We start from the raw sequence: 12134 nt of genomic DNA, 5'->3' as shown, positions 1-12134 counted from the left end.
TTTCCAGGGCCCCATGGAACACCTTCTCCCTCCCACCGTGGAGATCCTGAGCTGCATATGGTTGGCGTATGGCGCTGTTCAGAAACTCCTGGATACCTGTTTTAAAACTTAAAAAATGAGAGATTTGGGCCTCCCTGGTGGCGCAGTGGTTGAGAGTCCGCCTGCCGATGCAGGGGATACGGGTTCGTGCCCCGGTCTGGGAGGATCCCATATGCCGCGGAGCGGCTGGGCCCGTGAGCCATGGCCGCTGGGCCTGCGCGTCCGGAGCCTGTGCTCCGCAACGGGGGAGGCCACAACAGTGAGAGGCCCGCATACCGCAAAAAAAAACAAAAAAAAAAAAAAAACAAAAAAACAAAAAAAAAAAAAATGAGAGATTTGCCCACGTGAATCAACCAGAGACCTTTATTTATTTATGAACCAATAACTTTATTGGAAGAAACGGAAAAACTGGAAGAACAAAACTTAAGTGATAAAATAAAGTCCAGGAAAAGAGTCCTGCACTTGATGCAAGAAAAACAAAAACAAAACCAAAACGTAAGTGAACTTCTTCCGCAAGGGCACTGTTGCCGTCTGCATGGCAGGCACGGTGACCAGGGCTCTGGTCTCCCCGTGGCTCCGGGGAGGTCCAGTCCAGGCTCAGTTCTTCTTGTCGCTGTCGCCCAGGGTGAGCTTGTCAAAGAGGTACCCTGCCAGGTCGACGTCCTGGGCCCCCATCGTGCTCAGGGTGGTGACATGACCCTCCAGCTCTCTGATGAGCGCCATCTACTGGCTGAGGTAGTGAGTTGCCAGGAAGTGGCGCAGGTGGGGGTCGCACTTGTCGGTGGCCAGCTGGTGCAGTGGAGCAGGCTCCGGGTCACTTGCTTCTCCAGGAACAAGGCGCACTTCATGGCCTTGAGGCCGCTCTTGCACTCGTCACTGACTGGCTTCCTGATGTCTTGGACGTTGAGGCGGCCCCCGCGCTGGTTCTGCAGGCGCTTCAGGCCCTGGGCCCGCCGGCTGTGCTCGTGGGAGCGGCGCAGGAAGAACCGGCTGAAGTGCTTCAAGGCCACGTCGTCGCGGTCGAGGTAAAAGGCCGCGGCCAGGCACACGAAAGAGGCGCGGAGCTCCAGGGTGAAATGGCTGTTGACGGCGGCCTCGCACCTGCGAGGGCGGCGCGGTTAGCGTGGCGGGCGTGAAGGCCAAGGTGAAGGCGAAGCCGCGGGGCCTGCGATAGCTGCCTCGGAGCCCCTTTCACGTGATTTGCCAATTTCCTTCCTCTTGGGTAAGTGCAGACTTCTCTTTTCTTTGTCAGAAAACAAAAGGCTTAGATGCATTCTTAGAGCAAATAACTTAACTGTGGGGATGTATTTATCCCCTCCAGCCTCAGTTGTCCTTTCACTGCCACTCTGCAAGCACTTTTTTAACCCCTCAGTTATGTTGTATGGAATGAGCCACAGTGGTAGGAAATACCATTGATCTCAAATTATCTTTCATTCATTCATTCAATAAATATTTCTTGATTACTTAATATGGCCCAGGCACTGGTATGGGATTTGGGCATATATTAATAACAAAGAGAGGCAAAGTCTGTTCCCATGAGGTTTGTATTCTAGTGGCGAAGCAGACCAAAACAAACCAAAACAGAAAACTACTGTTTTTCTCCCTTTATTGTCTCAAGTAAATACGTATAAGATATTACACATATGATATTAAAAAGTCAATATTTTCTTAGAAGTTAAGGATGTTATAGTGGAAGACATAAGACCAATCTAGGTATTTATAATTAATTAATTCAACATTAATTCAACAGCCATTTATATACAGTACTCCAAATATGTGTCACTGTTTGACTCTGGAGATACACAGAAGAATCAAACATGGTCTCTGTTCTCAAGGTACAAGAAAGAGTGATGGACTGTTTTAAGTGCTCTCAATGGTTTTAAAGCTTTTGGATAAAATAGCTGTTTTCACTTAAAAGTTTTATTACCATGGCTTTGACTAATGTACTTTTTTCTCTTTGAAAGCTCATGCTATGCTATAATCATTGTTTATGAAGGAAGCAAAGGACCAAATACCAACTGTCACATTGTAAACTTATCTAAGCAATTTTAGAGGCATTTAATTGTTGAGTCTGTAAAGAAATAGAATAATAAGAATGTCTATTTGATAAGTTGATTTTAATGATAGGATCATACATTAGAGATGGAAAAGAACTACATAATCAGTTTCTCAGTGAGATAAAATTGTATTCTATGTTTGCTTAACACCAGTGTTTAGTCGTAATATAATTGCAGTCTTTCAAAAATTTCCTTGGAAGAGTCCATTGTAGACTTCACTGGAAGAATCTATTTAAATAGAAGAAATCTTGATTTTGTAGAACATTTTTTCATTATGTTCCAAGATTATTTAATAATTAATTTATCTGGACAACTTTACTCTTCAAATATTAAAATAATACGATTGAATGGTTATATGTGTACTAAGGGGTGATAATGGTGTTTCTCAGATGTTTTATCCCTCATCATTACTTCCTAGGTTAGAAGATAATGTTAAAATACATGTTATAACTAAGAGAAACCTAAGGTTTAAAATCTAACTTTTTTAAGGGAAATGAATAAACTAGCATGAACTGGAACCTCAAATTTCCATGAAGGAAATATACATATATATAAACAAAAACATTGCATCCAGTTTTTCTTTAATGAGGAATGTAAAGCTAAATACAAACACAGAATGAGAAAACTTCAGATCAGATCATGTTTTTAGAAAAATTTTAAATTTTATTTTTTAAATTTATTTATTTTATTTTTAATTTTTGGCTGCATTGGGTCTTTGTTGGATGCTGGCTTTCTCTAGCTGCAGCAAGTGGGGGCTACTCTTTGTTGCAGTGCGTGGGTGTCTCATTGTGGTGGCCTCTCGTTACGGAGCACGGGCTCTAGGTGCTCGGGCTTCAGTAGTTGTGGCATGCCGGCTCAGTAGTTGTGGCATGTGGGCTTAGTTGCTCTGCGGCATGTGGGATCTTCCAGGACCAGGGCTGGAACTCAAGTTCCCTGCATTGGCAGGCGTTTTCTTAACCACTGTGCCACCAGGGAAGCCCCCAAATTAAAAAAAAAATTGACAATCAAATTTTATAGTTTATAACTTGGTATGTGCTAAGATAATGTCTTTTAAAATATCAGTATAGGACTATAAGATGAAGGTTTCTTTGAAATATTTGTGGTCAGTGTTGGTATTATGTTAGGATTCTCCAGAAAAACAGAACCAATAGAAGATATATTTGTATATTATATAAAATAAGGAATTAGCTCACATGATTATGGAGGCTGACAAGTCTCAAAATCTGCAGTTGCCATACTTGAGACCCAGGAGAGTCCATGGTGTAGGTCCAGTCCAAAGGCCAGGAGGCTCAAGACCCAGGAAATTCAACTTGAAGGCAGGAAAAAAACATGTTCCTGCTCCAAGGCAGTCAAGCAAGAGGAGTTCCCGCTTACTCAGAGGAAGGTCAGCATTTTTATTTTATTCAGGCCTTCAAATGATTGGATGAGGCTCATCGACTTTAAGGAAAGCAATCTGCTTTACTTAGTCTAGTATTTCAAATGTTAATCTCATGGAAAAACACCCTTTCAGGCACAAACAATAATATTTGGCTAAATATCTGGGTACCCCCTTTGAAGTTGACATATAAAAATTCGCTATCACAGTATTATTCATGATAAATGCAGAGTCAACAAATAAAAATTCTCATGCTATAATCTGCAAAAACTGTTGTGACTTTCAGTTCCCTTCATTAATTTAAAAATGTTGCAGAACTAATAGTTACACAACTGATATTAGACAATAAGTTCTGACTCCGTGTCAGTGATTAGCGCTCATTCATTCATTCAGCATATTTCTATTGAGCACCTATTATATGACAGGCATTTTATAGGTACTAACATAAAACTTGTTCTATAAGCTCTTCATATTTGTATTTCTTTTGTAGCTAAGTGCTAGTAAATGTTACCTATAATTCCTTCTTTGAAAATTAATACATGAAGTAGGGTCAATGGTATAATCTTAAGGAAGTAGACCATATGTAGCAGCAGTTGGTGGCTTATCTCGCTCTCTGTGGTGTGTGTGTGTGTGTGTGTATACATATGTATAAATAAATCATTTAATGAGAGGTAGTGAAAAGTGATACATCAATATTATATATCTCTGGGCTGTTCAATCTGCATTACCTCATTATTACAGATACTGGATTAAATTTGATTATTATTACCCATATTTTACAGATAAAGAAATTGTGAATTAAAGTATGTAACATGATCAAACACAGAGCTTGTAAAGAGCAGAGAGTGACAGTCTGAATTGGATTCCTCTCTAGGTAGTTTGGGAAGTTTGGCTGGACCATGAGCTCCCTTAGAACAAAGACTGTTCAACCTGTGATGCTAAATTTCACATAGTAGGGGCTCAAAAATATAAATTAAAATATTGAGTGGCCTATTAAAAGCTTTAGTCTCATTATTTCTCCAAATTAAACAAATGAGTGGGAGTAGATGTTGAATATATATTTAAACTCTGTTTCCTTTAGAAGGAAAAAAATCAGACACGCAATGGTGATAAATTACTATTATAATTTTACTTTAATATGCATAAACATAAAATCAGGCATAGAAATTGGTATGCTTTTATAACAGTAAACAGAACAATTTGTAAATATATGCAAATACAACTATAAAACTATTAAAATCAAAATTAAGAAATTCCAATTATGCATCAGATTATGCTTTTTGTCTTAAACACAGTCCCTTCTCACTGAGAACATACTAGTTGACCAGATGCAAGTTTCCTTTTGAGTGTGCCATGCCTGTGCCCCGATACCCATGACACATCTCAGTTCTCTACCACCCTTTTTTACTGAAGACATGACATACTTTAGCTCATATGATGATTCATAATGTACTTTAGCTTTCAGGTAGTGGAAGTCATCATTCAAATATTGTCTGTCCATGTTCTTTTTTATTAGTTTGTGAAAAGTAATTCTGATGCAGTTTGTTGATTTCATGAAATACCATTAAAAGCCTCAGTAAGGTCAATAACTGAAGAGGCTGTTCAAACTGGGAATTGAGGGGGAAGAGAACTACTGACAGAATTTTAAGGGATAACACTCTTCCCTTTGAGTTTCATTCTATTAAACTATTTTTCACCTCCCAGTCATCACTTTAAAAGGAAATTTTAGTGTTTGCAGCTGGTAAAATGTGACTATAAGGGTGGACATGCGACAGTTGTCCTTTTTACACTAGAACATGCCAGCCTAGCAGCATTCACACTCAGTGTGATTCAAAACACACACGCAGGCATGGACAGTGAGTTTGTGCTGCTGCATTGAGCTATAGACAGATCCAGATAATTCTGAAAATGCTTCCAGTCATTTTTCATTTGGATGTAAACACAAGAACAGATCCATGGAATCCACCAATACAGGTAGAGAACACTGAGTTAGAATGACATGGACACACCATATATCTAGTCAATAACTATTTAGGACCTAATATATTCCAGCTTTGTGCTAAATGCTGAATGATTGCAACAGGCGTTGACTTTAATCTCATGGGCCCTAGAGTCGGTTTCAGTTCACTGTGTTCACTGACAGAATGTATATGTGATGAATGTAGAATTAGATGCTAATGAGTTGATAATAGAATATGTACATATATTGAAATATCCATATATATTCAAGAATATTTTGTTTGAAATCTTTACTACTATTGTCACAGATACAGAAATTGCTACAGACGTTCTCATACCTTTTCCTACATAGCAGTTAGGTTTAGGGAAGATAATTTTGGTGGAATGGTGTTAGTCAACCTACAAATCCAGAATGTCTTGGTTGAAGGTGTAGATACTTTGTTTCACTAAAATCAAGTGTAAGTTTTTCCAAACAAGTTAGGAAAAAAATGCAAAATCCTTATAAAATGTTCCTTATGATTCCATACCTTACTATACTATTAACCCAATGTGTTAATAAGCTTGTATTTAATGTAATCATTATTCTTCATAATTTGACATGAGTAATGTGCTCTCACATTTAAATTTTCTAAACTTTTTTGTTTTTGTTTTTGCGGTACGCAGGCCTCTCACTGTTGTGGCCTCTCCCGCTGCGTAGCAGAGGCTCTGGATGCACAGGCCCAGCAGCCATGGCTCATGGGCCCAGCCGCTCCGTGGCATGCGGGATCCTCCCGGACTGGGGCACGAACCCGTGTCCCCCGCAACGGCAGGCAGACCCTCAACCACTGCCCCACCAGGGAAGCCCTAATTTTCTGAACTTTTATACCATATTCTCAATGACTTTTTTGCTGATTTCCTTTTTTATAAAAATATGATACCTCAACCAACCACTGTTAAACTCAGCAAAAAGCACAGTTTCCAAAGTAAATGTTTTGTAAAGTGTTTCCTGTGTATTATTCACATTTATTACTTTTCCTCTGAGCTTTTTATATTTCAGTTCATACATGAAAAATAAACAATGTCCTTTTGACTTATTTTCTTGAAGTCTTTTGCCATTTTCCAAATATATCTGAATAGTTAAGGTCAGTTAAACCTATTTAAAGTTTCAAATTTCTAGGAAATATCTGATATTTAGTAACTTTCTGCCCAAATGATTTTAAATCTCATTTGTTATAAAGTGAATTAAAAGATTGGCATATATTCTTTAAGTAGAAAGATTATCAACCTGCTTTTGCAAATGTAGATGGTGCTCTTAAGTTCCAATTTCATACACGACAAACAACCCATGATTAAAGCCTCATTAATAATCTGCCAAATACTGTCAGCTGTATGACTCAATGCTCCATTAGTAATGTAATCCCTTGATTTTCTTCTGCCAGAAAAGTGATTCTTTGAAACCATTGGCAGTAATATGAATTTATATATTATATATATGTGTGTGTGCGTGTGTGTGTGTGTATCTCTTGGAAGAGAGACTGAACGCCAAGACAAAACCTTGCATTCCTTTACAGGACGTGCAATGCAGATCTATTGTGGAGTAACTGCTGGATCTGGGAAGGAAGGTGAGGCTAAAGGCAGCCCATTAGAAAGGGAAGAGGTTGTTGGAACTGGGAATTGAGGGGAAGAGAACTACTGACAATTTTAAGGGATAACACTCTTGCCTTTGAGTGTCTGTCCATGGCCTGGAGTAGAAGGGGGAAGCTGTACTAGAGCAGCTTCTGGTGGCAGGAATATTATTTTCTTATACATGCAGCTATTGAAACATTGCTTAACATTCCTCAGATCTTAACTGTCAAGGACAAAAAACAGTAATGATAACTGGAAATGTCAGTTCCACATCCACAATAATCTATTTACAATTGCTTCCCTCTTTCACGAGTTCTCTATCAATTATCCATGGTTTTATCCCCCCCTAAATCATCACTTTTTCCTTAATCACATGTATTCCTCAATTATGCTGTAGAGAACTGCAATTTTCCCTACGTGGCCCTTCCCCCTTAATCCTTTTTTATTTTCCATATTAACAATCCCTAATTTTTAGAAAAAAGACAATAGCATATAAATGAATCAAGGTGCAGAATTCCTCAAATTATAAAAATCAATTCCTGGAGCGTTATTGATTGGTAACTATATTGATCACATCAATGTAGGTACTTTAATCAGTCTGTGTACAGAGATTGCAGCTACAAGATAAAAAAAACATAATCAGTTTATTCAGTTGTTACAAATGTAGGAGGGGGAAATGGAAATAGGATTAACAAGATTTTATGCAGAACCAAGAGTCCACTTCCTTTTCTTTCCAGAAACACTATTCTATAAACCATGGTATTGCTTCTCCTAGCCAGACTATTAAGCATGTTTGGTTAGATTATATTTTGAATTATACCAGTTCATTGGAGTAAATGTCTCTATGGGACACTTGGGTTTATAAAACTCTGTTTCATAGCCGGATGATGTAGAGCATCCCTCAGACTGTCTTCTTGCAAAAGAATGCTGTTGTGTCAAATGAACAAGCGAAAACAGGTAATAATATGATATTAGAACTCTCTACAAAATAACAGCTCAATTCACATTTTGTGATACGTTCAGTGACACCTTAGAAAACCATGTTGTGTGTATGTATGTATGGAGTGCACACATTTGTACGTAATACTGGGCTTTGATCACTAATGTTAATGTTCGCTAAAATTTGTACCTTAATGTGGATTGTAGTATGAATATATATGTAGTAAATTATTATAAAGAGATATGATTATTAATATAGAATAGTATTCTGTATTTTATAATTAGTGTTAGAGTGGTATAATTTAAAAATAATAATAATATTGAATATTTTTGCTTACCCTTCCAATATTGGACGTTAGTTAGGTAAAGTAGACATTAGTGGAAACATGCATCTTAGCTGATTGTGTATGTATATATTCTGTCAATTTTTAATTTTTTAAAAAACACAAATATTGTATTAGAAGCCATGGAGTATTAGAAGTCAGCGGTAGTCGAAAACTGAGGTTATTCATTATTTTGTGTTTTCATATCCACAATATGAAGTGATTTTGGAAGTTTTTTGCTAGCTACTAGAAAATAAGCTAAGATTTATGTTAGCTCTTTGAATGCATCTACCGAAGTTCCATCACTAGGAAAGTGAGGTCACCCTTCTTTGATTAAATCATCAAACATAACATAGTACCATTTACATGTTCTCAAAGTTTTATTAGAACACACTTAATAGCCAAGATTTTAGCTATTTACGAGGTCTTCTAACTATATACCAGGCAGTTTCATCTGTACATGGCATGAACTACCTTATAAAATAGAGCTGCCTCTTTTTATTCCCTAAATATTATAATCTATCTATATTAGTGAACTGGAGCTGTGGATCAGATGATAAGATATGCATAACTGTGTGCACTGAGTGATTGGAATGCCACTTGTTATCTTTTTTTCTGGAAATGTCTATATAAGAAAATAAAAGGTACTTTATAGAAATATGAAAAACATAGCATCCCGATACTGTTCATTCTTACTCTTTTTGGGAATTTGAATAAGTAATTTATTCTCCCTTAACCTCAAGTTCTCTATTTAAAAAAGTGACCTTGGACTAGATCCTGTTGCAGATACTGTGGTCAAATGATTTTATGCCCAGGGATTTCAGCCGTTGCCTGTGAATCAAAATCAGTTGAGCAAATTCTGATTCAGCAAGTTCAGGGTTGATCTCTGGCTTATGTACAGTTGACCCTTGAACAACTTTGGGGTTAGGGGTGTGGACCCTCACACAGTTGAAAATTCAGGTATTACTTTACAATCGGCCTTCCGTATCTATGGTTGAACATCTTCATATTCAGTCAACCCCAGGCTGAGTAGTACTGTAGATTAAGTGAACCCAGTTCAAGTCCGTGTGGTTCAAGGATCAACTGTACTTTTAAGAAGTGCCACAAGTAATTCTGATACTCAGCCCGGATATGGAATATTGATTCTATGCTATTTGGTGCAAAGAACAAAATGGGGATCTCTCAGTCTATATATTGATTATAACTTATCTAAATATCATACCTTACTAAGAAAAAATGTCATTGGGTGTAGCAATGGTAAAATAGCTGCAGTGTATTTCATCGTAAGAGAAGATGGTTACAGTGTTACTGGTAGAAAAATGATCAGAATAGTGTATTAGTTAGGGTTCTCCAGAGAAACAGACCTAATAGGATATTTATATTATATTGGATTGGATTGGATATATAATAGGTCATTGTATTTTATATAATAGGGTAAACTATCGTATTGCGGTTGACCCTTGGACCATATGGGTTTGAACTGTGTGGGTCCACTTATCCACGGGTGTTTTTCAGTAAATACTGCAGTGCTACACGATTCGTGGTCGGTTGAATCTGCGGACGCAGAACCGGATTATGCAGTTTTTAACTGCACCCTAACCCCCATGTTGTCCAAGGATCAAATCTATATATGTGGGGAGGGGTGATTTCTTTTAAGGAATTGGCTATTGGCTTTGGTTTATGTGATTGTGGGGCTTGGCAAGTCAGATATCTGCAGGGTAGGTCAGCAGGTTGGAAATTAAGGTAAACGTTCATGTTGCAGTCTTGAGTCCAAAAGCTAGAAACTCAGAATTTCTCTTTTGCAGTCTGGAGGCATAGTTCTTTATTCGTGGGAGGACTTCAGTCTTCATTCTTAAGGCCTTCAACTGATCGGATGATGTCCAGCACACTATGGAGGGATCATCAGCTTTTCTCAAAGTCCACTGATTTACAAGTTAATCACATCTAAAATATACCTTCACAGCCGCTTCTAGACCAAAGAACCAGACACCATAGCCTAAGTTTACATGTAAAATTAACCATCATAAATGGTAAACATGAGTGAGGGCTGGCTGATGCAGGCAGAAGAATGCCGAAGTGGGTTCATTCAGAGGGAATGTGATTGGGTGTCAGAGGAGAGCTGGCATATGCTGTGTGGGTGGAGGAGGCAGCAAGGTTGTGGACTACTTGAATCTGTTGGGGCTCAAAAATGGTGCCCTGAGCCAGCATGAAGTCCACCACAGTAAATGGCAGAGGTACATAGGATGTCATACTCGAGACCAATTAGGCTTCATTTAACCAGTGAGTTTCATCACGTTGATTTTCATAGTTAATTCTCACTCCCTTGTTCATCTGTTCATTATATAACACTCCAGTCAGAGCCTTTCAACTTGCTTGAGCATTTGTGTATTAGCTTGGTGGTGTTGGTTTTGGTTGTCAGTACAGCACTATTCATTTTTGGAGTAGTATCACTTCATACTAAGGCAGTTGTTGCCTGTTGATTGAACAGGCCCGTTGTAATTTCTCTGCACTCCATAGCAATATCACTTTTCTTCAACCCAGGAAGGGTTGATTGAATAAGCAAGTTGCTTCCACTTTTAGTCTTTCAGCTGCCACTTGGATACTTACCATACTTTGAATCCACTTGCCAAGCTATCATGACCCTGTTATCCTGTGTGTCCACCAGTTATATACATATTATCTTTCCTTACCTATCTTGCATATGCTGAATTTTGACTTTCTTCAAATTGGTTACTTTGGATAATACCATTACTACTTTGGTTTTTAAAGCATTTAAAAGTCTTTTGGCACTATAAAAGGCACAGGCCTCTAGAAGTGGAATCCTCAGATTTTGGTGTGCATAAGATTCACCTATAGCTATATGAAATGCAGATTCTTGGCTCCATTTCTAGAAAATTTATATGGAGAGAGGGGGGTCTGCAAATCTGCATTTTACAGGAGCTACAGTTTCTACTATGCTTAATAGCTATTCTGTGTTGATTCATCATAATGCGATGCAACTATGCACTTAAAAAAAGCTAAACCTTTTTTTGAGAATATTAGATTTATCAAACAGTTACAGAAATAGTACAGAGAGTTCTCACGTACTCTTCACCCATCTTACTCTAATGTTACTATTTTACGTAGTACATATGTTAAAACTAAAAAGACGGTGGTGCATTACTTTTAGCTAAACTCCAGACTTTATTCAGATTTATCGATCTTTTTCTTTACAATTATGTCTTTTTGCTGTTCTAGGATCTAATCAAGTATATCACATTGAATGTAGTTATAATCTCTCTTCTATGGTCTCTGACAGGTTCCCAGCCTTTCCTTGTTTCCCATAACCTTTATAGTTTTCAGAAGTACTGGCCAGTCTTTTGTAGAATGGCCCTGACTTTGGGTTTGTTTGCTGTTTTTCTCATGATTAGACAGACCAGGGTTTTTTGGGTTTGGGGGAAGATTACCATAAAGGTGAAATGTCTTTCTCATCACCTTGTGTCAGCAATGACTTATTACTGGTGATGTTAACCTTGATCACTTGGTTAAGGTGAGGTCTGCCAGATTTCTTCACTGTGAAGTTACTATTGTTCCCTTTCCATAATCTATCTTTTGGAATCCAGCCAATACACCTAAGAGGGAGTTTAAGCCCCATCTCCTGGAGGGAAGAGTATTTACATATGTTATTTGAAATTCTTTGTAAGAAAGATTTGTACCTTCTTCCCCGTTTATCTATGTGTTCAGTTATTTATGTCAGTATGGACTCATGAATATTTCATATTTCTCTATAACTTTAAAGTTTAATTAATTTTATGACTCAAATTGTTCCAGCTTAGGCCATCAGGTGCTCCTTCAGTT

General features: G+C 38.0%; 1 pseudogene across 1 annotated transcript; it reads right to left on the bottom strand.

The window, feature by feature from the left end:
• Positions 1-279: 279 nt before the first annotated feature.
• LOC309797659 (ferritin heavy chain-like) lies at positions 280-1157 on the bottom strand (annotated as a pseudogene). The gene has a single exon. The product of its transcript is annotated as a ferritin heavy chain-like (transcript).
• Between the last annotated feature and the right edge of the window lie 10977 nt (positions 1158-12134).

This window comes from Mesoplodon mirus (assembly GCF_964341445.2).
Source record: "Mesoplodon mirus genome assembly, contig: HAP1_SCAFFOLD_838, whole genome shotgun sequence".
NCBI lineage: Eukaryota > Metazoa > Chordata > Mammalia > Artiodactyla > Ziphiidae > Mesoplodon > Mesoplodon mirus.
Note: the sequence above shows the minus strand (reverse complement) of the source record. Positions and strands in the feature narration are given on the sequence as shown.